Raw genomic sequence first — 26866 nt, 5'->3', positions numbered from 1 at the left:
GAAACAGAGCCATGCATGGGGGCCATTCTGGTCAAAGCCCTGGAGGCCTGGCTGAGAAATTGGAACCCACTGCTCATAGCCCCAAAGTACAAAAGGTGGTTGTTACCCAAGTACAGAGCCACACCTATGTCCTTCACCTCGGACCTCAGAAAAGAAGATCCTTTTTATCAGATGTAGAAGTCTAAGACAAAAGTCCATCCTCGGCTCCAACTATATAATTCCAAATGGGTGAATCATTGTGTACATGTCAGGTTCTTGGTTGTACACATCCGGAGCCATGTACAGTTTGCCTAAACAGATAGGGAGGGCACTGGCAGGATATTGGTGGGTCACAGAATAGGTGGGTAAGTTGGGCGACTGGCCCCAGCAAACAGGAAAGAACCAATGGACATGAGTCAGCAGGAAACCTAGCCAAAGACATGACACAGGAACATTACTCATGGCCACGGCCACGGGACAGTCCGCTCCACAGGCACTGTTGTAAGTGCTCCCTAAAGGTTCCTGTGTCTTTGTATCATCATTCCCTCCAAGATCACTGTTCTCAGCTGGAACATCCCATTGGTTGAGCCAGGAGGCAGGAAAGGAAAAGTCGGGCCTTTTCTAGCTTCCTAAACATGCCAGGGGGCTCCTATCAAGCTCTCCCAAAAGTGGAATCCCGCTAAATAGGACTGAGATTTAAGTGCTGCCTAGGGAAAAAAAAAAAAAAAAAATCAAATGTTCACAGCTGAGAGATATCTGAAAAGAGGACTAATTTTTCAGTGTTCTTCCAGCTTTAATTCAGAGCTATGATAGAATTTTTTTTAAGTGTATTTATTTATTTTGAAAGAGAGAACATGAGCAGGGGCAGAGACAGAATCCCAAGCAGGTTCTGGGCTGTGAGAGCCTGATACAGGGCTCAGTCCCACGAACCCATGAGATCATGACCTGAGCTGAAATCAAGAGCTGGACGTTCAACTGACTGAGTCACCCAGGGCACCTGGATTTTTAAGGACATATTGAATCAAGACTATTCAATTTGTCTTATATAGTACCTGGTGGGGTAACAGCACAGGAAAGTGGGTTAAGCGTGTGTCTTGAACACAGAGCAGACCTGGGTTTGAAGGCCAGGTCTGCTGTTTCCTAGCTGTGTGGCAATGGGCAAGCAAATTAGCTTCTCTGGACCTATGCTCATCTGTAAAAATGGGATCATTATACATAGGCCTCACAGTTTGGGACTTGGAAATTTAAGTGAAATAATGCTTGTGAAGATCATAGCAGCACCTGGCACCCGGGAAACACCCCATAAGTGTCAGCGTCTAATCACTGTCCTAAGGTATGAGAAATTAATGTGGTCACTTTGGGTCACACACCTTGGGGGCTCTGGCCTGACTTAAAGTCCTGGCAGCTGGAGCCCTACAAGGGTAGATGGGTATCCAAACGTCCACTTATAAATAGTCGTGTTTCCCCCTCATTCTTTTTATTGTTTAAGGCCATGGGTTTTAGTGCCAGAGATTTCAATTTGAATCCAGAACTTCCGGATAATTGCTGGTCACGTCCAATGAGTTACTTAACTTTCTCTAACGCTCTTTTTTTTTATTGAAAAATGGGACTCATAACATCTACACCTACGCTATGGAAGTAATAGAGTTCATTTAGGTGAAGTGCATAGCACAGTGCCTGGTAAGCGAAAAGAGTCCTCATTGTTATTGATTGGTCCTCATGGGCTAGGAGAGAAGTAACGCCTCCCAAGAAGAGTTACTTCCGTCTATAATCCTCACCACGTGTCAGTTTTTCTCTTTGATGCTTAAGGCATCTAGCAGGGATTCTTTGGGCTTCTGCCAAAAATGTTTTTCAAATCACCTTTCCTCCAGTTTTACTGAGATGAAACGAACACAGAGCTCTGTGTAAGTTTCAGGTAGACCGCATAAACACTGGACCTGTATGTATGGCAACATAATGACCACGGTAGGCTTAGTTACCACTCATCTCTCATTTAGTTACAAACACACGGTGTTTCCTTGTGAGGAGAACCTTTAGGTTTGTAAAAATCATCTTGACCAGCATGAAGCCCACTTTGTAAAAATCATCTTGACCAGCACGAAGCCACACTGGTGGGAAATGCTAGTGTCTACCTAACGAAACAGGGAGACCCGATAACTGCCAGCATGTTAGTCCCAGGATAAAAGCAGGTCGTCCTATCTTGGAGTATGTTCCACTGAACTCTCTTCATTCAAGAGATACTCCTCAGGAAAACGCGCTGTGGTTAAGTTTGGCCAACGTGACTGTATCTTCCTTTTAGGAAATTACAGTGCGTATCAGCTTATCAGAGGCTCTGGGAAGTACGGCAAACACCACCAGGAGGAAGAAAAAGAACCAGTGAAACAATATTACCCTAACACAGCATTAAGGAACGAAACCCTTCATCCTGAAACATTAATAACACAATGTGCTAAATGCTGAGGTAGCCATTCCGAGGTAGATGGCTTATTTTTAAGGTTCCCATAGAGGAAGCCTTCACTTCTATGTAACAGAGTCCCAAAGCGGTAAGAACGAGTTCATGATCCTCATGTGTTTCTAAGCAGAGCAAAGTTCTCATAGGTAGGGTAGCTATATTTTAGAACTAAAAATTGGGACTATTTTGAAGTATGTAAAGTAAGTAAAGTCAGAAAGTAATTTAGAGTAATAAAACTTATTAAAATCAGGGCATATGATTCTCCAGCACAGCACTGGACATATAAGAGGGGTTCCATCATTGAAATGAGGTAAATTTCTTGGGAAAGTCAGTCTCAATGTTGACTTTATCCGCCTCATTTTACTTGCCTGTCACAGTCACATGGACGTGTGACTAAGTGTAGAGGACATGAAATTTTGTATCATTAACTTGTTAAATAAATTATCAAAGGGGTGTCTGGGTGGTTCAGTCGGTTGAGTGTTGGGCTCTCTGCTCTCAGTGCAGAGCCTGCTTCAGATCCTCTCTTCCCGTCTCTCTCTGCACCTCCCCTGCTCTCTCTCTCTCTCGCTCTCTCTCTCTCTCTCTCTCTCTCTGTCTCAAAAACAAATAATCATTGGGGCTCCTGGGTGGCTCAGTTGACTAAGGGTCTGACTTGGGCTCAGGTCATGATCTCACAGCTGGTGGGTTTGAGCCCCCTGTCGGGCTCTGTGCTTATAGCTCAGAGCCTGGAGCTTGCTTCAGATTCTGTCTCTCTCTGCCCCTCCCCTGCTCTCACACTGTCTCTCTCTCAAATATAAAAAAAAAAAACAACAACATTAAAATAAACAAACACCTAAAAAAATAAATTATCAAACACTCCATCATTACATAAAGTGATTATGATAAAAATTCTAAAAAAGTGAATAATGAAATAAATGATCAGAGAGGAGAAGTGTGAGTCATATGGATGGGAAAAAGTTAAAAAAGAGAAGGGAAAATAGAAAGCAAGACATTTCATCCCCATCAATATCATCATCTCACTTATGATGTGCTACCAGGCACCGGACTGAGTAGTTTACAGACAGCCTGGCAATAACCTGTCACTTTATTATTATTTTCTCTATCTTGTAGGTCAGGAGAGTGAGATTTAGAGAGGAAAAGGGTAATAGTAGTAAGTTAATACCAAGATTTGAACCCAAACTCTCTAACCATAAAGCTTGTGCATTTTATTTTGTAAGATAATATTTTCTCACACAGTGTAGTAATTAGAAATTATGTTCTTGACTCAGGACTATGAAGCTAATGCATTTTTGACATGATCAGCAATGCATCAGACGAATAGTTACAGCAACTATAAACTTTTCTATCTTTTAAAATATATGTAAAATGTAAAATTATGCTCTGTAACGTCAGTATACGCTCAAAGGGCTTCAAAGCATTTTAAAATGTGTACACAACATAGTAATAAATATAGCTCTATTCAGAATCTACTTATTGTAAATTTGACCTGATATTAATATATAAGCTACAATAAATATTTTTTAAGTTTATTTATTTATTTTTAGAGAGAGAGAGTGGGGGAGGAACAGAGACAGAGGGAGAGAGAGAGAATCCCAAGCAGGTTCCACACTATCAGTGCAGAGCCCAATGTGGGGCTCGAACCCACAAACCAGAAGATCATGACCTGAGCTGCAACCAAGAGCCAGCCGCTTGACCGACTGAGCCACCCAGCCGACCCTACAATAAATATTTATTTCCAGGTGATTTTGTATACCCCTTTAGAAAAACGTTTGGGATGGTTGAACAGGCCAGCTGTGTTTAAAAAGCTGCCCAGAGAAATTTTGCAATTTTTTTTAATGTTTATTTATTTTTGAGAGAGAGGAGACAGAGCTCGAGCAAGGAGAGGCAGAGAGACAGGGAGACACGGAATCCGAAGCAGGCTCCAGTCTCTGAGCTGTCAGCACAGAGCCCAACGCGGGACTCGAACCCATAAACTGCAAGATCATGACCTGAGCCGAAGTCGGACGCTTAACCAACTGAGCCACCCAGGTGCTCCCAGATTTTATAATCTGCCTTCTTTTTTTTCCCTCAGTGCCTCCTATTTTTCTATTAAAAGCCTGATATGGAATGCCAATGAAAGTTGCTCGGGCTGAAAGTGGGGTAAGGAGTCAGGGAGAGCAGGAGCCTGGACGGCTGGCCTCACCCTCCTTCCTGAGCCAGCCCCTGATACACCATGGGAGCCTTGGCTCCTAGAATAAGGACACCCCTCCACTGTCCAACATCTCTTATTTTACAGTCTGAAGTTGGCCAGGGAGAAGCGACTTGTTCAAGGTCTCCCCAGCTGAATCCAGCCCCATTGTTCCCTTTGACAGTGTCCCACACGCCATCACTGTAGGACAACCTGAACAACTTTTGGGTTTGCCAGCCAGAGCACCACTTGATTCATTTATTTGTCAATGTAGTTCCTTGCAGTGACTCCCTCCTCTTAAAACAACTCCTAGCCTTGTTATAAGCAGTATCCATGAATCTCACAGTTGCTGTTATATATTTTTCTTAGTATATGCTTAAACTCCTAAGTATGAAAATAAAAAATATTTGTTTATATACCAGTTAAAGTCCATTGACGTACACCCTCCCGCTAGCGATTTCCACTCTCCACTTTGGAAAATACCGTTCTGTGTGCAGAAGAGAAAATGCCTTCGCTTTAAGGAAGGCAGTTCAGGGGAGCAAACGTGTCTACGCCAGATACCAGGAGGTCCAGGGGTTTGCTGGGCCCTATTCCCTGTGGGCCTCAATACAACAGGATGACACAGTTTCGAATGGGATTAAAGCATGACTGCAGTGGAGTTGGTTTGAGTCTTAGTTTGGGGGTTTTGGTTTTTGTTTTTTTAACTTAGAAACAAAAGGAACACACTGAATTCCATGCCCTTTGACACTATCCCCCAGGGGTGCCTGTGTGGCTCAGTTGGTTAAGAAACCTACTCTTGGTTTCAGCTCAGGTCATGATCAAACCCTTTGTGAGCTTGAGCCCCGGGTCGGGCTCAGAGCTGACAGTGAGCAACCTGCTTGGGGTTCTCTCCCTTCCTCTGCCCCTCCCCTTTTTGCATGTGCACACACTCCCTCTCTCTCTCAAAAAATAAATAAACATTAAAAAAAAAAAAAAAGAGGCGTGCCTGGGTGGCTCAGTCAGATAAGCATCCTACTTTGGCTCAAGTCATGATCTCGTGGTTTGTGGGTTCCAGCCCCTCATCAGGCTCTGTGCTGACAGCTCAGAGCCCGGAGCCTGCTTCGGATTCCGTGTCTCCCTCTCTCTCTGCCCCTCGCCTCCTCGTGCTCTGTCTCTGTCTCTCAAAAATAAATAAACATTTCAAGAAAGAAAACATTAAAAAAAAAAAAAAAGAAAAAGAAACTACCCCCCATTCTATAATTCAATAGTCCCACACTCTATGCAATGTTTGGACTTACAACTTTGAAGACGTTTTCTGTGTATCTTTAATGTGTACACTTTATATTAAGAAAGCCACAGTTCAGCCTCCGTAATCACAACAAGATGCTGCGGGGCTCGTGTGGTGGGGAAACCCTTCACACCTTGGAATGTTAATTGCACTTAGTCCTCAGCCTCAAGCTCAAAACGCAGCAGGACCCTTGTGCGACTACATGTCCTGTCCTGTCTGGCTGGCTCTGGCAATTGTAATCAAGGAAGAGAAGAAAATCATTTAAGTTTTGCCCAGAGTCAAGGGTAGTCTTTTTAAGTTCCCCTCATCCGCACTCCCCACCCCCCACCGCTTCAGATAAAGTAACCTACATAGGCTGTACCTGATATAGAAATCTAATGCTTTTTCCACCCTCTTCAGAGGTAAATTCTTTCAGCTCACTCTTTCCGTTTGGTGCGTCTCCTATCACCGGCCAGTCACCTTAGATCTGACACGAAAGTGATATAACCCAGAGTGGGTTGGGTGTACCCCTTCCTTTGCATCTTACGTTCAGAATTTCAACTTTTTTTTTTTTCCAGTGACACTGGTATCAGAGTCCCTGTGTTTGCAAAAGCCTTCTAGAAATGTGGGAAATGCAGATTAGCTAGTCAAGCTGATGGACTAAAAAGATAATGGTAAAGTATCATCATCGGTACGCTAACTGAAAGCGCAGACTTTGATTTCAGACAGACCTGAGTTTGACGGACTCTACTTAACCAGGAGACTTGGGGCAAGTTCATTAACTCTGTGCGTCAGCGCCTTCACTTCCAATGCAAGGATATAAATAGTACCTACCTCAGAGTGTTGCTTTGAGGAGTGTGCACATAAATGCACATAAAATATTCAGCACGGTGCTCATAGCGGAATAGCACGCTCCAAAAATGCTAGCTATTATTCTCATCGTGACCCTCATGATTACCACCATTCTGTCACACGAATTACCTGAAGTAGATCCAGTCGTTGTGACAGATTCCACAGATTGCCCCACACAACATCCATGCCAACCCTTATTTATTTATTTATTTATTTATTTGAGAGAAGGGGTTGGGGGAGGGGCAGAGAGAGAGAGAGAGAGAGAGAGAGAGAGAGAGAATCCCAAGCAGGATCTGTGATGTCAGAGCAGAGCCCAACTCGATCCCATGACCATGAGACCATGACCGGAGCCAAAATCAAAATCAAGGGTCGGGCGCTCAACGGACTGAGCCACCCAGGCACACCCCCAGCCCTATCTGAAACTCACAGGGCCTGGACTCCCTGGGAGCTAGAGTTCTGCATACGACCCAGCTCCCGTCAGGCCGATGCACACGTACCCCAGCCACGAGAATGATTCAAATGAAGTAGCAGCTACCTGTGGTTGGATCCAACTCTGCGAGTATGACGGTGGACAGGCTTTGGGAGAGGAGCCAGGGTCCTGCCTCCACCATCATAGGTTTTGTGAGTGGTGGTGAGTAACAGCAATGGGGTTTCCATGGCAACAGTCCTGCCTCTGATTGGGTATTTCTCCTGGGATTATTCTGACCGTGTGGTAGTCTGGGGATTCTCCTGGGATTCTCCTGGGAGTCTCCTGACTGCCTGTTGCCCTGGCATTGCTGGAAAGCTCTAAACTACCTAATACTCTGCTCTAATCCTGTTCTGTGCAAACCAGTTAAGCGAATTCTGTTATCTGCAACTGACAACACAGTAATTATCAAAATGATGGATACTGTAACCATCAGAATGGTCCTAATTACCTCAGTCAAAAAGATTTCTTTATAAGTGTATCAGGCCACTAAGGGGAAAAAGAATAGCATGTGTATGAAACTTGTGCTAGCCTTCCAAATGCAATCATCCTAAAAGATACCACATGAATGGAAACCTGTGTGGTTTGTGGGTTTTTTTTTTTTTATTTTTTTATTTTTTTTTCTTTCCTAAAGGCCTCATTTTCTTCAGCAGCAGAAAGACTTTTGTGAGGAACAGGCAGAAGAAACTGATTCAACTGATTAAACACAGAAAAGAATTGTCATTTGGGTCCTTATGGAGGATGACAGGTGAGCCTACCTGGCAGAGCGTTCTCTATAAATTATAATGGGAGAGTCGAAAGGTGTGCTGGAAAGCCGGTTAATGTGTGTAAGCGCTTAGCTCAGTGTGTTGTATGTGGTCATTAACGTACTCATTTCTAGGATGGCACCCAGGGGTGTGCTCAATTACAATGATGAAAATACCTTGAAAGAAGTAATTAACAAGAGCCTTGAGACCTAGCTCCAGACGGATTTTGAATTAATGAGAAATGACTGTGTGAATGTGTCAGCCTGGCTGAAGACGGGTTGCCGTTTTACCTGGTTCTCTTCTGTCTTTGTTCGTGTTGGTTTTTAATCATAACGTCAAATTCTTTCTCTCTACAAATACCGTTCTTATGGCAGGTTCTCTGAGTGACCATGGCCCCGATGACAATTCTCTTGTCATTTTTATTTAATTACCTAATTTTCTCTATTTCCCCTTCTATTCTCCCGGCAAAATGAAATGACCTCTTCAGAACAGATCAGGGAACTTCTCTCCATACTCAGCTAATAGGCAGAACTGTCAAGGGCTTAAGTTACTTACTTCCCATCTTCCTCAAGAAGAGAGCACACAGTGGCGCCTGGGTGGCTCAGCCCATTAAGTGCCCAGCTTCAGGCCAGGTTAGGATCTCATGGTCTGTGGGTTCAAGCCCCACATCAGGCTTGCTGCTGTCAGCACAGAGCCTGCTTCGGTTTTGCATCTCCCTCTCTCTCTCTGCTCACCCGTAACTCTCGCGTGCTCTATCTTGCTCTCAAAAATAAATAAGCATTTAAAAAAAAAGGATGGAGCACACTGGTCTAGTCAGTCAAGTGATGCGTAAATTTTCTATTGCCGCTGTAACAAATTGCCACAGGTTTAGTGACTTCACAGTTTTGGGGGATTAGGATATGGACATCTTGGGGTGGGGGTTTGAGGGGCAGCGTATTCAGCCCACCACAGGTGGTGAGAGACAGAGTTCTGGGGTACTTCCTCAGTCACTGGGGGCTTACTATCAGGTTACATGGAGAAATGAGAGAAGAGGAAATCAAGAAAACCAATGGGCATTTGGGATACAACACGGATACCTGGTTATCGGGCTGGCCTCTCAACAGCAGGTGCCTTGTGCTCCAGACTCTAGACTTCCACCTTTACATTGACTGTCTCTACTTCCTCTTTTTTCTGATTACCTTAGTATCTCTAGCAGTCAAACTGAATCAGCCAGGCACCACCCGGCAGAACGCACTCCTTTTCGGCCAAAGTGCCCTTTCGTATCAGGGCATTTAAATGGCTGCCTCTAGACGGTAGAGGACAGCTTTGGAAACAGGTGCCAGTCTTTGGACCAATCAGCTTTGGGCAGGGAAACACGGACAGAGGACACAGAACATGGCCCTCAACGCTCAGGAACCACAAACGGTTTTTGCTGAAAGGGGTCAGAGCTTTCAGAGATTTTTCAGACTTCTCTCCAAAAACAATGTCGGTGACGGAATTGGGGCAATAATTTTTTGCCCTCTGATTTTAGAAGCTGGTATGTTTGTAGGTGCTTCTTACCAATAGGTTTTAGTTACCGTCTATAGAGTACTCTTAAGGGAAAAGAAATTATACAATGTCCAAAAATAAATAAATGAGGAATGCTTCAGGAAGTTGTGAGCTGGTTATGATGGCCTGTAATCTAATCATAGACACTAAGTACAGGAAAGAATATGCAGATCCTCAAAGGGAAGTCTTCAAGGTCAAAGGCCTTTGTGGTACTTCAAATTGTATCAGGCAACACACAGGAATTCCCAAACGGAGCCATCCATGAAAAATAGCCCATGGAACTTCCAGGATACTGAGTTTAATTCAGAAACTGTTTGGTAAATGTTTACTCCCTTTCGTGGAGAGAAGAGATCTAAGAAGTGAGCAAAGTCATCTGTAGTATAGCACAGACACAAACCGACTTCTCTTTAATTGGAAGCAAAAAGCCTGTTAAACTGTATGTTCTTGGATTATATCAGATAATGATAGGTTCAGCCCCTGGATTAGTCATATCGTGAATTTCATAATCGCTGTGTAATTGACACAGACCTTTAAACAGTCCTTTCTCCCTGGAAGCCAGTTTATTGCTGGAATGAAATGAACTGTCACTCTCTGGGGAAAATGGAACCAACTTTTCACTTGGCTCACCTTGACTGTGAAGAAAAGCTTTCCAGGAGTTAGCACTCTTGCTAACGCCATCCAGGTGAGACAAGCAGATTGTCCTTAAGGATGTGAAGGTTCTCTCTCCAATTGGGAGCCCAGCAGAGGTAAAGGAAAAAGTATTTAATACCCAGACTGTTAAGAGAAGTAATTGACTGTGCTGTGTGTGTGTGTGTGTGTGTGTGTGTGTGTTTCCACTGCATAAACATCAGCATTTAATTAAGCCTTCATGCAGGCCAGGCACACCTGCTCTAGCCTGGACTCTGGGGCTGGAAGGACCATTCAAATCCCAGCCTGGCCACTTCTGAGCAGTGTGACCTTTGGCAGATGGGACGAACAGTGGTGCACGTTTCATAGGAATCTTGTGATGATTAAAAGCAGGTAAAATGTGTATTGCTGTCTGTGTGAACAGAAGCTCTCGATAAGCCCATCTACTTTCGTTATTCATTGTCCAGTCTCGCCACTGGGAACTTCCAAGACTTGTCAAGGGTAATGTCACACTCCTGTCTCTAATGTCACACTCCTGTCTCTTCTGGTGCTTATTTGGGCTCTCCAACCTCCCAGTAACACTTGCTAACACCTAAACATAAATCCGGGCACAGCCTAAAGCTCCCCATTTGGCCTTTGAGGACTTTTCCTCCCCTACATTCTAAGCAACTTTCTGTTATTGAAGAACCTCCTCTCTTTGCCAATCAATTCCTCACTCCTGGTCTTCTCACTCCCTATCTAGGCCAAAGTCTAGATTGGAGAGGAAATTTCCATCAGGTTTAGAAAATGTGAAATGTGGTCAGCTTGGGGGAAGGAGCTGGGGAAGGAAGCATGCCTATTCCTTTATTTTTTCCCCCAAATAAATTCACGCCCTTGTAAATTACTCCCTACCCTTGTGCAGTTTCTCAACCTTCTTTTAACTCCCTTTGAAAGATGCAAGTATCTCCCTCCACACCCCGCCGCCAGCTTATTCAACATTTCAACATGAGTAGAACAATCCATGATAGGATTCGGCCAGGTGAGTGAGGGTAGATGTGATGGGCACCCCTTACAAGCCCCCAAATGTCTCATACAACCATCCACACCCTTTCTTTCCGAGTTGGGCACTTGTATAGAAAAGATCTAAGGGAGAATTTCAAGGAGGCCCTGGGGGCTGATGGAGCTACAAGCCAGAAGGAGCCTGGATCCCTGAGTCACTGCTTGGTGGAGACCGCCCAGGACAGCTGCCCAATCCAGTGTGAGGCGAGGGAGTAACGAATCTTGGTTGGGTTAAGCCACAGGTTTGGGAATCCCATGCTATAGCTGCTAGTGTTCATTAACCTTGTTAATACATTGTAGAAGTTCCTTGTTAATACATTGTAGAAGTATTATGTAGAACATAATAAGGGCTTAAATGAATGCCAGTTTTTATTAATATTATGTGGCCAATCAGTCAATATTTATTGACAGGTATTATCTTGTACATTTCTCATAACATCTTAAGAGGTAGGTACCCAGGGCTTGCTCCCTCCCTCCTTTGGCCCTTTATCTATCTACATTCTTTTCTCTGCCTGACCTGCTCCTTCCTCCCTTCCTCACGCAGTCAACCACTACTCATTCTTAGCATCGCAGCTCAAATGTGGTCTTACTCATGAAAACCTTCCCTAACTCCTTAGACTTAGTCAGTGCCCCCATTACATGATCTCATAGACTCTAAAAATTTTCCTACAGGTACTTATCACAATTTGTCATTGCATGACTATTTATATAATTCTTTGGTGACTGTCTCTCTTCCCCACCATAGAGGAAGCACCAAGAGAGTAACACCATTCTTTTTTTTTTAAAGGTTTTATATTTTTTAATTTTTTTAATGTTTATTTATTATTTTTGAGAGAGAGACACACAGAACACAAGTGGGGGAGGGGCAGAGAGAGGGAGATACAGAATCTGAAGCAGGCTCCAGGTTCCAAGCTGTCAGCCCAGGGCCTGGCATGGGGCTTGAACCCACAAACTGTGAGATCATGACCTGAGCCGAAGTCGGATGCCCAACCGACTGAGCCACTCAGGTGCCCCTAAATATTTTATTTTTAAGTGATCTCTGCACCCAACATGAGGCTCGAACTCACAACCCCGAGATCAAGAGTCACATGCTCTACTAAGTGAGCCAGCCAGGAGCCCCAAGGAAGCATCATCCTACTTGATTCACGGTTGCATTCCCTGTACCTAGCCCAATGTCTGGCACAAAGGATGTGCTCAAAAAATATTTGAGTTGTAACGTGTATCTGCACGGGGTGGGTTTCACAGGCTGTCTGCTTCTCAGTGGGGTCAAATATCATTTTTGAATCTGGTTTTCATCTTTGCAAGTTTAGAAACTTTATTTTTCACGGAAGCCCAGAGTGTGGGAAATGATTCATAATAACCACACTTACAGGGTATCTACTTCCTTGTCTTAAAGTCCTTGGAAAAGTAAACCAGTCAGCCTTCAGAAGCCCATCTGAGCAAGAAAGAAAGAGGATGGTTTTGAGAGAAATTTACTTCTCCTAGGCTCCTTGCCAGATCTTGCTCTCTTAATGAGTAGAGCTTTGTTTCCCCTTCATTAGATACCACAGAAGCCAGGCTTAGGGAAAGTCATGGCACATAATAGGAGCTCAACAAATATCTGACTAAGTATCTGTGAACCTTGTTGGTTAAATGACTGACAAATGTACGTATTCTTTGGCTGCCCATTTTCTAGACCCCATGTACACAATTACCTTTTGTTTTGACGTTACCAGCCCTGATCTCTATCATGGACGTTTGGGAAGAACTGGTAACTATGAGCCACTCCCACAAGGCTACAAATTCCTTAACGTTAAGAATCATCATCATCAAAATTAAAAAAAAAACAAAACACATTATCATCAGCATCATGGCCAACATTTATCATGAACCTTTCTATACCAGGCACTGAGCTGAGCCAGTATCTAATTTAATCCTCATAACAACCTTGTGAGCAGCATCCTCATTTTATAGATGAGGAAATGACGGCCAGGGAAGATAAGGAACATGCGGAAGATGACCCAGTTAATATGTGGTAGGCTCAAGATTCTTTTTTTTTCTTGAGAGAGACGGAGAAACTGTGTACGTGCACATGAGCACATTAGTGGGAGAAAGGCAGAGAGAGGGAGACAGAGAATCTTAAGCAGGTACCATGCTCAGCAAAGAGCCCATCGTGGGGCTTGATCTCACCACCGTGAGATCATGACATGAGCCAAAATCAAGACTTGGAGGCTTAACCGACTGAGCCACCCAGGCACCCCGAGAGTTAATCTGAACACAAACCTGTCTCACTGCATTAACCCGTATTCTTTTTTTTTAATTTATTAATTTATTTTTACATTTACATCCAAGTTAGTCAGCATATAGTGCAACAGTGATTTCAGGGGGAGAATCCTTAGTGCCCCTTACCCATTTAGCCCATCCCCCCTCCCACAACCCCTCAGTAACCCTCTGTTTGTTCTCCATATTTAAGAGAAATATGTTTTGTCCCCCTCCCTGTTTTTATATTATTTTTTGCTTCCCTTCCCTTATGTTCATGTGTTTTGTATCTTTAAATTCCTCATATGAGTGAAGTCATATATTTGTCTTTCTCTGACTGACTAATTTCGCTTAGCATAATACCCTCTAGTTCCATGCACATTGTTGCAAATGGCAAGATTTCATTCTTTTTGATTGCTGAGTAATACTCCATTGTGTGTGTGTGTGTGTGTGTGTGTGTGTGTGTGTGGGTGTGGGTGTGTGTATCACATCTTCTTTATCCATTCAGCCACTGATGGACATTTGGGCTCTTTCCATACTTTGGCTATTGTTGATAGTGCTGCTATAAACATGGGGGTGCATGTGTTTCCCCCCCCCCCCCCCATTATCCCTTGGATAAATGCCTAGTAGTGCAATTGCTGGGTCATTCTTTCTTCTTCTTCTTTTTTTTTTTTTAAGTTTATTTATTTATTTTGAGGGAGAAAGAGAGTACACACATGCACACAGCCGGGTGAGGGACAGAGAGAGAAGAGAAAAAGCATCCCAAGCAGGCTCCACCCTGTCAGTGTGGAGCCTGACACAGGGCTCGATGTCATGACCCTGGGATCATGACCTGAACAGAAATCAAGAGTTGGACACTTAACCAGCTGAGCCACTCAGGCGCCCCAACCTGTATTCTCATGTACCATGTGCAAGGCATCCCATACTGTGCTCATCCTGGTATCCCTTTAATATTTGGGACTGGACTTGGGACTGCATTTCAAATATGTGTACATAGTCAATTCTTGGTCATGAGCATCAGAAAACAACTCCAGTCATCGTAAACCGAAAAGAGATTACAACGCTACAAAAAATTTACAAGAAGCAGGAGAACAAAAATTAAGATAGGGACATGGGCTCTGGAGCAGAATACCAGATGGTGATCTCTTAGCAAGAGCAATCCAACCAGGATGTTTCAATCACATCCTCTCAATACACATGGATTCTGACTTTTCATTCATCCCTACCTCATTTGCTTACAATTTAAAATCCAGGAGGAGAGTATCTTGACTGACCAACCAAAGTCATTTGCCCTTGTTCTAAGGGTTGCTTGGGAAGAGGTTAGTCTCTAGAACTTTCTATTTCCCTAGGGGGAGGTGAGGCTTGCTTTGACTCACACAGTGGGAAGTTCTCCTAAATAGAGATGCTAGGCAGTCAGAAACACTGATGGTCCTCTGTACCGTGGGTGAATTACTTCAGGCCTGTTACAATGACTGGATCACAATTTATGTTATATTTTAGTCCCCATGCTGATATTAGAGAAACCCCAGACACAAGTTACCATTTAGCATAGTTTCTACATGGGATTCAATTTCACTTTGATTTTAGGTGATATTTTCTTTTGTTTTTTAAAGTTTATTTAATTATTTTGAGAGAGAGAGAGAGAGAGAGAGAGAGAGAGAGAGAGAGAATCCCAAGCAGGCTACACACTGTTAGCGTGGAGCCCAACACGGGGCTCAAGCTCATGTGACTTCATGACCTGAGCTGAAATCAAGAGTCAGAAGCTCAACCAACTGAGCCACCCAGGTGCCCTGTCTTTTTTTTTTTTTTAAGTAGTCTCCATGCCCAACATGGGGCTTGAACTCACAACCCTGAGATCAAGAGTCACATGCTCTACTGACTGAGCCAACCAGACGCCTCAAGAGTTGCCTTTTGATTACCATTAGGTGAACTGTTATCACAACATAGCAAGCATGGACACTTCCTGCCTCTATGGAATTTCAGTACACCTGATTTTCCTGACGCTCACTTGCCAGATCTGTGTTTACATTACCTTCGTGTGAAGGCCAAAAGGGGTGATGTGAGTGCAGAGGGCCCAGCTGGGTGTGGAGACAGCAGGAGCTCAATGTTTTGATTCCAAATTGAAGCTATAGTGCTCTGGGGTGGTGGGGAGGGAGAGGGAACCCAATGGTTGCTGGAGGCCTCCCTGTGTGGATTTAGAAATAGAAGTAGGGGCCAAGTAGCAGCCCTATTTGATGAAAAAGTACGCTACCCAGCTCCGAAGCCTGTTCTCAACATCCTCATTGGATTCTTTCTTTTTCTTTCTTTCTCTTTCTTTCTTTCCTTCTTCCTTTCTTTCTTTCCTTCTTCCTCCCTTCCTTCCTTTCTTTCCTTCTTTCTTTATTCCTTTCTTCCTTCTTTTCTTTTCTTTCTTTCTTTCTTTCTTTCTTTCTTTCTTCTTTCTTTCCTTCTTTCTTCCTTCCTTCCTTCCTTTCATGAGAGAGCACTCAGGGGGGCATCCAGAGAGGGGCAGAGGGAGAGGGAGAGAGAATCCCAAGCAGGTTCCGTGCTCAGTGCAGAGCCAGACTCGGGGCTCAATCTGACAACCATTGAGATCATGACCTGAGCAGAAATCAAGAGTCGGACGCTTAACCAACTGAGCCACCCAGGCATCCCTCTTTTCTTCCATACAAAATCTTTTACGGAGTCAGAAGAACTTGAAAATGGCTATAATAAGACACCTACCTAACAGCTATCCCAGCTCTCTGTGACACACGTGGCCAAACTTATAAAGACACTCAAGGTCAGAAGATACCACAGACTAGGCCACAGCACATTGGGCTCCTCAAAGCTAGATAGGGATAGTCTCAGGGCAAGTGAGTTGCTTTGTTCCCTACTCCCCAATACATGGCAATCAGCCTCTTCTAGATGGTCGTCAATCTATTATGTTATTATAAAAGCTTGGCTTGGCTTGTATGGGATTTTTCAAAAACGTCTTCCTGTGAAAACTTTCCAACACAAAATTGCAAGAATAGTACCATGAATAACCGTGTACCTACCACCGGAATTCAACTATTAACATTTTGTCTATTTGTTTTATCTATATTATATATAGTTTTGCTGAAGCCTCCTCCAAAAAATAAGGACATCTTCTACATAACCACAACGCCGTTATTTTATTACCTAAAAATTAACAACATTTACCAATATCATTTTATGCTATTTTTTTTTTCAGTTTAATCCTCAAAAAGTCCTAGATGGATGCTAGTTTTTCTGAACCAGGATCCAATCAAAGGTCCTGTGCTCTTAAGCAGGGCTGGGGCTAAGGTGAGCTCAGTTAAATGGCAGCAGAAAACTCAGTATTCGAGTAACATAATGTCTTAATGTAATATTTTCAAAAAGTCAAGTCGGCAGTGGCCTGCTTTTGCAAATGAAGTTTTATTGGGCTGGGTTAGGGTGAGGGATGCAGGGCTGTGCCAGTGCAGGACTTTCATTTAAACTTTTGATATTCTGTTCATCATGGATTTTTTTTTACGCTAATTTTTGTTTTTTTTAAAATATCGCATTCAAATATTTTCTTGATTACTGAGTCTTTTGGCATCCTCTTAAACTCTGCCCTCGAGGCAAGCGCCTCACATACCCCGCCCTGATCCCGGCCCTGCTCTTAACTCTCTTAACACAGGACAGCCCTCCGCTCCGCTACTTATTCCTGATTTTGACTTTTTCTACTCTTTCATTAAACATTTATGGAGCACACAGTCAGCCAGCCAGACAAAACTCTCTGCAGATAAAATTAAAAGCCCTGAGAAGCATTCTTTTTTTTTTTTTAATGCTTATTTATTTTTGAGAGAGACAGAGACAGAGTGTGAGTGGGGGAGGGGTAGAGAGAAAGGGAGACAGAATCTGAAGCAGACTCCAGGCTCTGAGCAAGCTGTCAGCACAGAGCCTGACACGGGGCTCGAACTCACAGACCGCGAGATCATGACCTGAGCCGAAGTTGGACGCTTAACCGACTGAGCCACCCAGGCGCCCCAAGAAGCAGCATTCTAATATGGGACATGACAATGTAATATACAGAAGAAGCAACAATGTGCCTCGGACTCAGAACAGGGAGAGACTGAGGACGTTTCCCTCCCCCACAGCCAGCTGGGGATTTTCCTGATCCCCAGCTAAGCCTGGTTGGCTTCTTTCCTCATGGTGTCCTCCACCTCCCACATTCCCCCCAAATCGGACCCGAAAGCTTAACTAGACTCAGGTCAACCATTTGGGGCAAGAGGTCTTCTGCCATGACGCGGTATACCGTGCATTATTGCACCATCTCAGGAGACACATGATTTCTGATTTCTCCGTCTGTAGATATCTCTAATTTCATCGATTCTGAGTCAATATGCAGATTGGATTGGGAGAGGGACCATTCTACTGACTGCACACCCATTGCAGAAGGAGCTAGACACTCAGATGAGGACATGACCCAGCTGGGGGATTCCTAGTAGGTAATACATTTCTTATTCATTTCATGAAACAATGAGTGTCTTGTATAAAATTAGCTTATGTGTTGGGAACCCTCACGATTGAATATTGTTGTTTTTGGGTTTTTTTTAAGTGTATTTATTTATTTTTAGAGACAGAGGGAGAGAGAAAGACAAAGCACAAGTGGGGGAGGGGCAGAGAGAGAGAGGGAGAGAATCCCAAGCAGACTCCAGACTCATCGCAGATCCGGACGTGGGGCTTGACCCCACGAACTTCGAGATCATGACCTGAGCTGAATCCATGAGTCAGATGCTTAACTGACTGAGCCACCCAAGGGCCCCAAATATTGTTTATAACAAAGCTTATCATTTAATTTTTGTTGAAAAGGTTTTTTGAATTTTTCATTAGATTTACAGAAAAGTTGCAAAGATTTGCCATATATTATTTGCCAGTTTCTCCTAATGCCAAAATCTCATATAACCGTGGCACATGTGTCAAAACCAACACATTGACAGTGATACACGAATATTAACTAAACTGCAGACTCGATTCAGATTTCACCAATTTACGCATTACTGTCCTTTTTCTCTTTCAGGGTACTACGTTGCATTTAGTAAGTTTCTTTCCTTCCTTTGTCTCTTTCTTGAGGCCGAAGTGACTTTTTTTCAATGTCTATTTTTGAGAGAGAGAGACAGGGTATGAGCAAGGCAAGGGGCAGAGAGAGAGGGAGACACAGAACCTAAAGCAGGCTCCAGGCTCTGAGCTGTCAGCACAGAGCCCAACGCGGGGCTCGAACTCACGAACCGTGAGATCATGACCTGAGCCAAAGTTGGACACTTAGCTGACTGAGCCACCCAGGCGCCCCTAAGTTGTTAATTTTTAAACCTCCAAGACTTCCCAATTATTTAGTCTTCCATTTCTGGAGAAAGATTATTAATGGATACATTAATAATTATTAATAATAATATTTAATAATAATTTAATAATAATAATAATTAATAATTATTAATGGATACATTCTGGCACTCAGACGGCAATGGTTTCTGATAGCCCAGCTTCTATTCCCCTTCTCCAGGAAGCATCACCTTGATCTTGTTCTTTGCCTGAAGGCTTGGTGGGATTAGCAGGCATGATGATTTCTTCTCCCTGTGCCAAGCCATAGCAGGTAACCTTAGCAGGTATGCTGGGCTAACCATACTCTGTCCCCTGGGCACGGGAACAAGGGCAGAAAGGAGCAGGGGCTGACCTCTCCTGACAGCAATGTCCTGAAGTACTAACCTTCAGCTCCTGCCACTTCTTTCCCCAGAGCTGCCCTGGTTCTTGTCCCTACTAGGACGGCGGCTTTTATGTTCTCTTACTGGCCCCACATCCTTCCTGTGAGTTCCACTTCCCTCTCCCCCTTAATTTATTTATTTATTTTTATTTTGTTTTTATTTTGAGAGAGAGAGAGAGAGAGAGTGAAGGAGAGGGGCAAAGGGAGAAAGAGAGAGAATCTCAAGCAGCCTCCATGCTCCACACGGTGCCTGACGCAGGGCTCAATCCCATGACCCTGGGATCATGACCTGAGCCAAAATCAAGAGTCAGATGCTCAACTGACCGAGCCACCCAGGCACCCCTCTCCTCCTTAATTTAGTCAGTGAAGGACAACAGAGAACCCTATTTGATATAGGAAATTATTTTATCAAAAATACCCCAGGGGGTGCCTGGGTGGCTCAGTTGGTTGAGCATCCAACTTCAGCTCAGGTCATGATCTCGTGGTTCACAAGTTCGAGCCCCACATCAAGCTCTGTGCTGACAGTTCTGAGCCTAGAGCCTGCTTTGGATTCTCTGTCTTCCTCTCTCTCTGCCCCTCCCCCACTCACACTCTGTCTCTGTCTCTCTCAAAAATAAATAAACGTTAAAAAAAAATTAAAAACCAAGACCCGGGGCGAGGAGGGGGGAGCATGTCAATCCCAGGAAAACATTTAATAATGCATTCTACTCTCCTTCAGTACGAGACTGTTGCATAGAAAGAAAAGGCCCTTGTGTGTCAACTATAGTTAAATAAAATAATTTTTTTAATGTTTATTTATTTTTGAGAGAGAGTGAGCGAGTGGGGGAGGTGCAGAGAAAGGGGGGGGGTACAGAAGATCCGAAGCGGACTCTGTGCTGACAGCAGAGAGCCCATCGCGGGGCTCAAACCCACAAACTGTGAGATCATGACCCTGAACTTGAAGTCGGATGCTCAACCTACTGAGCCACCCAGGTGTCCCCCAAATTTTTTGTAAACAAGTAATTTTCTTTAAAAAAGACCCTGGTGCCATCATGTCTAAAGCCAGACTCTCCACCGACAAGAGATTCCTGAGCTTTGAGAGTGATAACCCCAGTTCTAGAAAAATCTGTGAAAAACAAAAAAGTAGAGAGAGACCCTACCATATAAAAGCCCTCAAGTGGTTTTGGAACCAAGTTGTTTCCTGCCCTTTTCTGGCTACCTTTTGAGGGCTGATGTTAGGCTAGAAGCCTACGGGCTGTAGCAGCAGCAAGATTTGGTGAGAATCAGAGCTGCTCGATCCACATATAAGCCCAGGTAAATCACCCAACACCTCTGAAGCCCAGTTTCCTCATCAGCAAACTGGAGGGTGATGATCTTGCCTGCTTCCCAAAGTGTGAGCATTGGAGGAATCCGATGCTTTCAGAGAGCCCAGCACATCCACCTTGGATGTGCCCAGATCCTTGGACTGCTCATGGCTACTGTGATTACTTCAACAAAGGAGTGGCTTGGCTATGGAAATGATTTGCTTATCGGGCTCTCTTTGGTGCCCAAGCATAAGAAGCTGGTTGACTATCTGTAGGACCCTGAGCAGTTTGGAGACCTGGGACCACTTGCACCTCATGTACAGGAACGTTTGCATGGTCACCAGCTCAGAAGGGAATGATGCATATTCAGGCCACATCCCCCTGAGAGTTCCACAGCTCAATGAGAGGAAGAATTGGGTCTCTGCACCAAGTACAAAACCCTAGGATCCCTCCAGAGACATTAGCAGTCAGTTCCATCAGCGGTCACGGGGTGTACAAAGGAACTCCCCATCTTCGGGGAATTTCTTAGCCCCTGACACAGCTGCATTGTGTGAGCCCGATTCCGGAATATAGGTTGTTTTCTCATATTTCTGTAAAGAAGGCTTATTTTGCCTGGCTATCCTCCCCATGCACAATGCATCAATCAGAGCAGGGCCATCACTAAAGTTGTGCAGTGTACAACATGCACAACCATTCACAGCAGCCCTGGGTAAAAGAATGGGTTCCAGAGCTACAGAAACCCGAGCCTAAAATCTCATTTCTGCCACTTATTCTCAGTAAAACCACGAGTAAATTGACCTTTCTAAATCTCACTTTCCTCGTTTGTGAAGTTGGAAAATTACAGTGGCTACCTCTCAGTGCTGTTGTGAGGATTAAAATAAAATAATATAGACGTAAAGATTTCTAACCCGGTGCCTGGCACGTACAACATGCTTAATTGTCTCCTCTCCTACAAGACTTTTCTAATCCCCACCATCCCAGAGCTGGGTCAAATGCCCCTCCTATATGCTCCCACCTCCTCTTGTGCTGCCTCTAACGCAGCTGAGAGTCCTCCCAGAACCGCGATCTCTCCAAGTCAGGGACCGTCTTCCACATTAGGATGGCCGGCACCTAGAACAACCTCTGGCACGTAGGTGGCGCTCACTAAATACCACCTGAAGAAATGAATGGCTAAACGCTGCCTTCGGTGGGACCAGAGGGAAAAGGTTGCTCTTCTTATTTTCGGTTAGAAGCCAGTGATGGAGGAAAGAGGCAGAGAAACGGAGAAGGAGAGCGTGGGCTGGATGCTTGCCAAAAGCAGGTCAGCCCCTTCCTGTGGCCATTTTTTGGGTGCAAGAAAAACTAAGTGAAACCTTGTACCAAGCCGGGCCCAAGAAGATAAACAAGCCAAGGGTTCCGCTGAGACAATGGCCCGATTCTCCCTGACCAGGGGAAGGTGGGAACCGTGGGGAACCAGACAAACATCCCCTTCCAATTTCCTTCCGTGGAGCTCAGCTCCTGCTCCGCATCGCAGCCTCCCCAGCGCCCGCCTGCCGGGGCCTTTGCTTCATAGAAGGCGTCTTCAGATCCGAGACAGACTCCTCCCGGGTGAGATCTTTGAAGGCTGGCCCGAGCCGCAGGGAGTCTGAATCACCCCTAACCACAATGGCCTTAGAATGACAGAGGGTTTCTGTTTCCACGGTGTGCGCTCAAGTGGGTTTTGTTTGTGGCACAGCTCGTCTCCGCGTGGCCCCTGCCAACTGGGAGCTGAGCTGAGCAGTTTGTGGAGATGCGATGATCGAACTGCAAAACACCCATGAAACATTGTAAAAACAAAACAACGGCAAAAGCACAAAGCTGGGGGAGATGTGGTTTAACAGGAGCACGTGTGACAAATGATTTAGCAGCCCAGACGCCTGGAGGCTCAGCGTGAGTCAGCTGAAGGATGTGGGTGCAAAAAAAAAAAAAAAAAAAAAAAAAAAAAAAAACAAACCCTGGGGCAAACACTGGAGCTTCCAGAAAAAAAAAAAAAAGGTGATGGCTAACTCTACTCCACACTGGTCAGACCACCCTGGAGGAGGTTTGGCTCTGTCTGGATGCCCCATCGTGAGGGGAAAGGGTGTGTCCTGAGTGGCCTTACTAAGACTGGGGGTGGGGGTGGGGCAGTGGAGGGACTCAAAACTGTGTCTCAAGTCCGACACGAGGAAGAAATGAGTGACCTGGAGAGGAAAGGGCTTAGGTGGAGGGATGCGGAGAGGGGTCTACTGCCTGTAACCTCCGCTTGGAAAGCCTTCTCCTCCTGTCTGCCTGATGAACTCCTATTCATCCCTCAGGCTTCTGCGGCCACCGCCTCTGAGAAGCCTTCCCTCACCTCTCTAAGTAGAACCAACCATGCCTCCGTAGGGACCCCCTTCCTCTGCATCTGGGGGTCAGGTCCTTTCATCACGGCACCTCTCACGTGGAACGACATTGGTTGAGCAGAGTCCCCGTTCTATTTATTTTTGCAACCCTAGTGCCTGGCACAGTGACTGTTCCTTGGCTAATGTCTGATTACTTAAATTGTTGGCATGAAAACTGACACGGAGCAGGAGGAAGAGATTATATTCTTTCTGTGTGGCTCGAAAAGACGGAACTGGAAAAAAGGGCGGAGATTACAAGAAGGTGGATTTCAGCACAAAATTAGGAAGTACTTTATAATAATAATGATGATAGCTTTGCTGAGTCTTTTAGTCATGTATTGCTGCATAGCAAGTTAGTCCAAAACTTAGCAGTCTTTTTTTTTAACTTAAAAAAAATTTTTTTTAATGTTTATTTACTTTTGAGTGAGAGAAAGAGAGAGCGCGTGCGCGCGCACACACACACACACACACACACACACACACACACACACACACACGAGTGAGTGGGGGAGGGGCAGAGACAGATGGAGACACAGAATCCAAACAGGCTCCAGACTCACAGAGCCCGATGCGGGGCTGGAACTCACAAACCGTGAGATCATGATCCAAGCGGAAGACAGACGCTTAACCGACTGAGCCACCCAGGTGCCTCAAAACTCAGCAGTCTTACGCAGCAATAAATGTTTATTATCTCACAGAGTTTTTGTGGGTCCGGGAATTCAAGACTGGTTTAGAATGGTTCTGGCTTGGGGTCTCTCGTGAGTCTAGATCCCAGCTGGGGCTGCACTCATCTGAAGACTTAACTGGGGCTAAAGGATCTGCTTCAAGATAGCACACTCACATGGCTGTTGGCAAGAGGCCTCAGTCCCCCAACATGGGCCTCTCCATAGAGTATTTGAATGACCCCACAACATGGTAGCTGGTTTCCACCAGAGTAAGTGATCTGAGAAACAGAACAAAGAGGAGGCTGCGATGTCTTTTACAAACTAGCCTCAGAAGTCACAGTCTGTCAGTTCTATTATACTGTGTGGAGGGGAGCCTGGCTGGCTCAGTCGGTGGAACATGTGACTCTTGATCTCGGGGTTGTAAGTTTGAGCCCCACGTTGGGTGTTGAGGTTACTTGAAAAGAAAACCATAAATGGGGCACCTGGGTGGCTCAGTTAGTTAAGCAACTGACTCCGGCTCAGGTCACGATCTCGCGGTTTGTGAGTTCGAGCCCCGTGTTGGGCTCGGTGCTGACAGCTCAGAGCCTGGAGCCTGCTTCCGATTCTGTGTGTCCCTCTCCTTCCGCCCCATTCCCGCTTGTGCTCTGTCTCTCTTTGTCAAAAATGAATAATCATCAAAAAAAATTTGTATATAAAATCATAAAACAACAACAACACCCAAAACTATGTGGGAGAAGACTCTAGAGAGGCATGGATACTAGGTGGTAAGAAATCACTGTGGTCCCCTGGAGGCTGGCTTCCACACCGGCTACTAGCAAAACACCAGGCACCCTGCTGACTGTCTGCTACCAGCTCTCATGGAAGCCTCACCACCATCTTAAAAGGATAACGTTTTTATTATTTCCAATGAATCAGTTAATTGATTTTGGCTTTCAAATTACACTGCTTTTTAAAATTTCTTAGCTTTTATTTATTTGTTTATTTTGAAAGAGAGAGAAAGCACACGAGGAGGGGAGCGGGGGCGGGGGGTGGGGGGGGAGAGAGAGAATCGGAAGCAGGCTCCACGCTCATCACCGAGCCCGATGAGGGGCTCGAGCCCGTGCCCCTGAGATCATGCCCTGAGCCGAAATCAAGAGTCGGACACTTAACTGACTGAGCCACCCAGGCGCCCGGACAAATTAATTTAATTTTTATCACAGAAGGGGTGCCTGGCTGGCTCAGTGGTATAACGTGTGACTGACTCTTGATCCTTGGGTCATGAATTTGGGCCCCACATTGGGCATAGAGATTACTTTTTAAAAAATAAAGAAATAAAATGTTAATTTCCATCACAGAAACAATACATCTATTAGCATATAGATCGTAAATTGTTTAAGCAATTTCCTAAGCGTTTTAAAGTTTATTTAGTGGAAATCCGCACGTCCGTGTACGTCTAACCGTCCTCCGCAATTAGATCGAATGGCATATTTTCAAATTCCCATTAAAGAGACAAGGAAACCAAAGCACATAGACATTAATGCACTTGTCCACGGTCACATTCCTGGAAAAGCTTTGAGCTTTGGTTTAAACCTAAAAACCCAGTCATTACTTTTTGTGTCAGATTACAGTGCATGGGCTGTCTCTTGGGTATCCACTGGTCAGGGATGCTGGGGCAGTGGTGTTCAATCCTGGCTGTACATAAACATCAGCTTATGGAAGCGTTTTACAAATTCCTGTTGCCTGAGCCCGAACTCCAGGGATTCTGATCTAATTGGTCTGGAGTTTGATTCTATTATGCGGGATTGAAAAACTGCCAGCACTGGTCGGGGGTCAGATCATGCTTTCCTTCCAAATATGACATGATCACCTGGGCTAAATGGAACATACTCTTATTACCGAGCAAGTGGGGACTCATAACGTATAATGTATACATGAGTTCCTCATTGTTATCTGAGGCCCTGTGGAGGTCTGAGCTTATCTTGAAAGGCGAGTAGAGGTTGAATAGTCTGGGAAGGAGGTGTAGTCCAGTTAGAAGGAAAGACTCAGGAGACACCTAATGCCAGGATAGAATTTCAGGAATATAAATTATTAACAAGAGGCTTTTTACAGAAGTCCTCTCAGATTCTCTAGCTGCCAGACTATTTTCTCGCCTCTCTCATCCACATCACCAGCCCCTACTCACTGTCCACTTTGGTCAAATACAAACAATAAGCAGGAAAGAGCCCTAGGGCAAAGAGTTGCAAGGAAGAGAGGTCCCCATGGAGGAGGGAGGGACAGAGAGAGAGAGTTCCTTTTAAATTAATTCTTGGTTGTGTCCTTTACTTCTTTTTTTTTTTAATGTTTTTATTTATTTTTGAGAGAGACAAAGTGTGAGTGGGGGAAGGGCAGAGAGAGAGGGAGACACAGAATCCGAAGCAGGCTCCAGGCTCTGAGCTGTCAGCACAGAGCCCAGTGCAGGGCTGGAGACCACAAACTGCAAGATCGTGACCTGAGCCGAAGTCGGCCGCCCAACCAACTGAGCCACCCACACGCCCCCGTTCTCTACTTCTTGAACGTGATATTGCCCTTAAGTTGAACCCTGGGGCCATGCTGTCAATAGGTCATTATAAGCATAAGAAGACTAGTTTGGATTTCTGTGTGGCTTTCCTCTGAAATCACACTGCACCTGTCTACCCTGCTCAGCAGTGTAAGCTCACAGCTGCCACCAGTGCTAATCCTGGAGGCGGAATGCTGTGACAGTCATTCATCAGAAAATGCTGACTGCGGGACTGGGCCAGGCACTGCTCAGGGCATTAAAGATGAAGCTATGAACAAAGCAGAGAGCTTGTCTGCAAGAAGTTCTCCAGAGAGAAAAGCAGATCATCTCTAATGGGACAACCATTAGGCTGATGTCTGAATCTTCAATAGGATCCTCACGAAAACCCAAAACAGAGGTTTTCAAGGTGTTGAGAGACAGGAATTTTGATCCTGGAATTTTACATCCAGCTAAGCTATCTTTTAATGTGGGAGCAAATTGAAGATAGGGCCGTGTACTCTAGGAGGCCCTCAGAAGACTCCCCACAGAAACATCTGCTTTGAAGACCTTGTTGGAGGAAGGTCTCCAGCAAGGAGAAAAATAAAGCCAGAGCATGTTTTGAGATGTATGGCATGGAAATAAGTTAGCCAGTTTCTTTGCTATGTAAATAAATGATGACAAAAAAAGAAAAAGATTATAATAAGCCACAACCCAAACTCTAGGCAATACTAATAGCAGAAAAGAAAGAGTGCCTGGGTGGCTCGGGCAGTTAAGTGTCTGACTTGAGTTCAGATCATGATCTCACAGTTCACGAGTTCAAGCCCCACATCTGGCTCTGCACTGATGGCTCAGAGGCTAGTTAGAGCCTGCTTCGACTTCGTGTCTCCCTCTCTCTGCTTCTCCCCTGCTTGTGTTCTCTCTTTCTCTCTCAAAAATAAATAAACAAAGGTAGAAAGAAAGAAAGAAAGAAAGAAAGAAAGAAAGAA

At 44.8% G+C, this 26866-nt stretch overlaps 1 protein-coding gene across 2 annotated transcripts in view; it reads right to left on the bottom strand.

The window, feature by feature from the left end:
* Positions 1-26866, bottom strand: part of NF1 (neurofibromin 1) — a 317585-nt gene that overhangs the window by 265446 nt on the left and 25273 nt on the right. Inside the window, exon 1 of one of the 2 annotated variants that reach the window (XM_042915410.1) lies at positions 7232-7298. The exons of the other annotated variant lie outside the window; for it this stretch is intronic. The gene's annotated coding sequence lies outside the window, so the exon portion shown is untranslated. Of the gene's footprint in view, positions 1-7231; positions 7299-26866 lie in introns of those variants that run through there. 2 annotated transcript variants of the gene reach the window in all.

Source organism: Panthera leo, chromosome E1, assembly GCF_018350215.1.
Source record: "Panthera leo isolate Ple1 chromosome E1, P.leo_Ple1_pat1.1, whole genome shotgun sequence".
In the NCBI taxonomy this organism is placed as follows: domain Eukaryota; kingdom Metazoa; phylum Chordata; class Mammalia; order Carnivora; family Felidae; genus Panthera; species Panthera leo.
The sequence above is the reverse complement of the archived record's forward strand: the minus strand, read 5'-3'. Positions and strand labels throughout refer to the sequence as shown.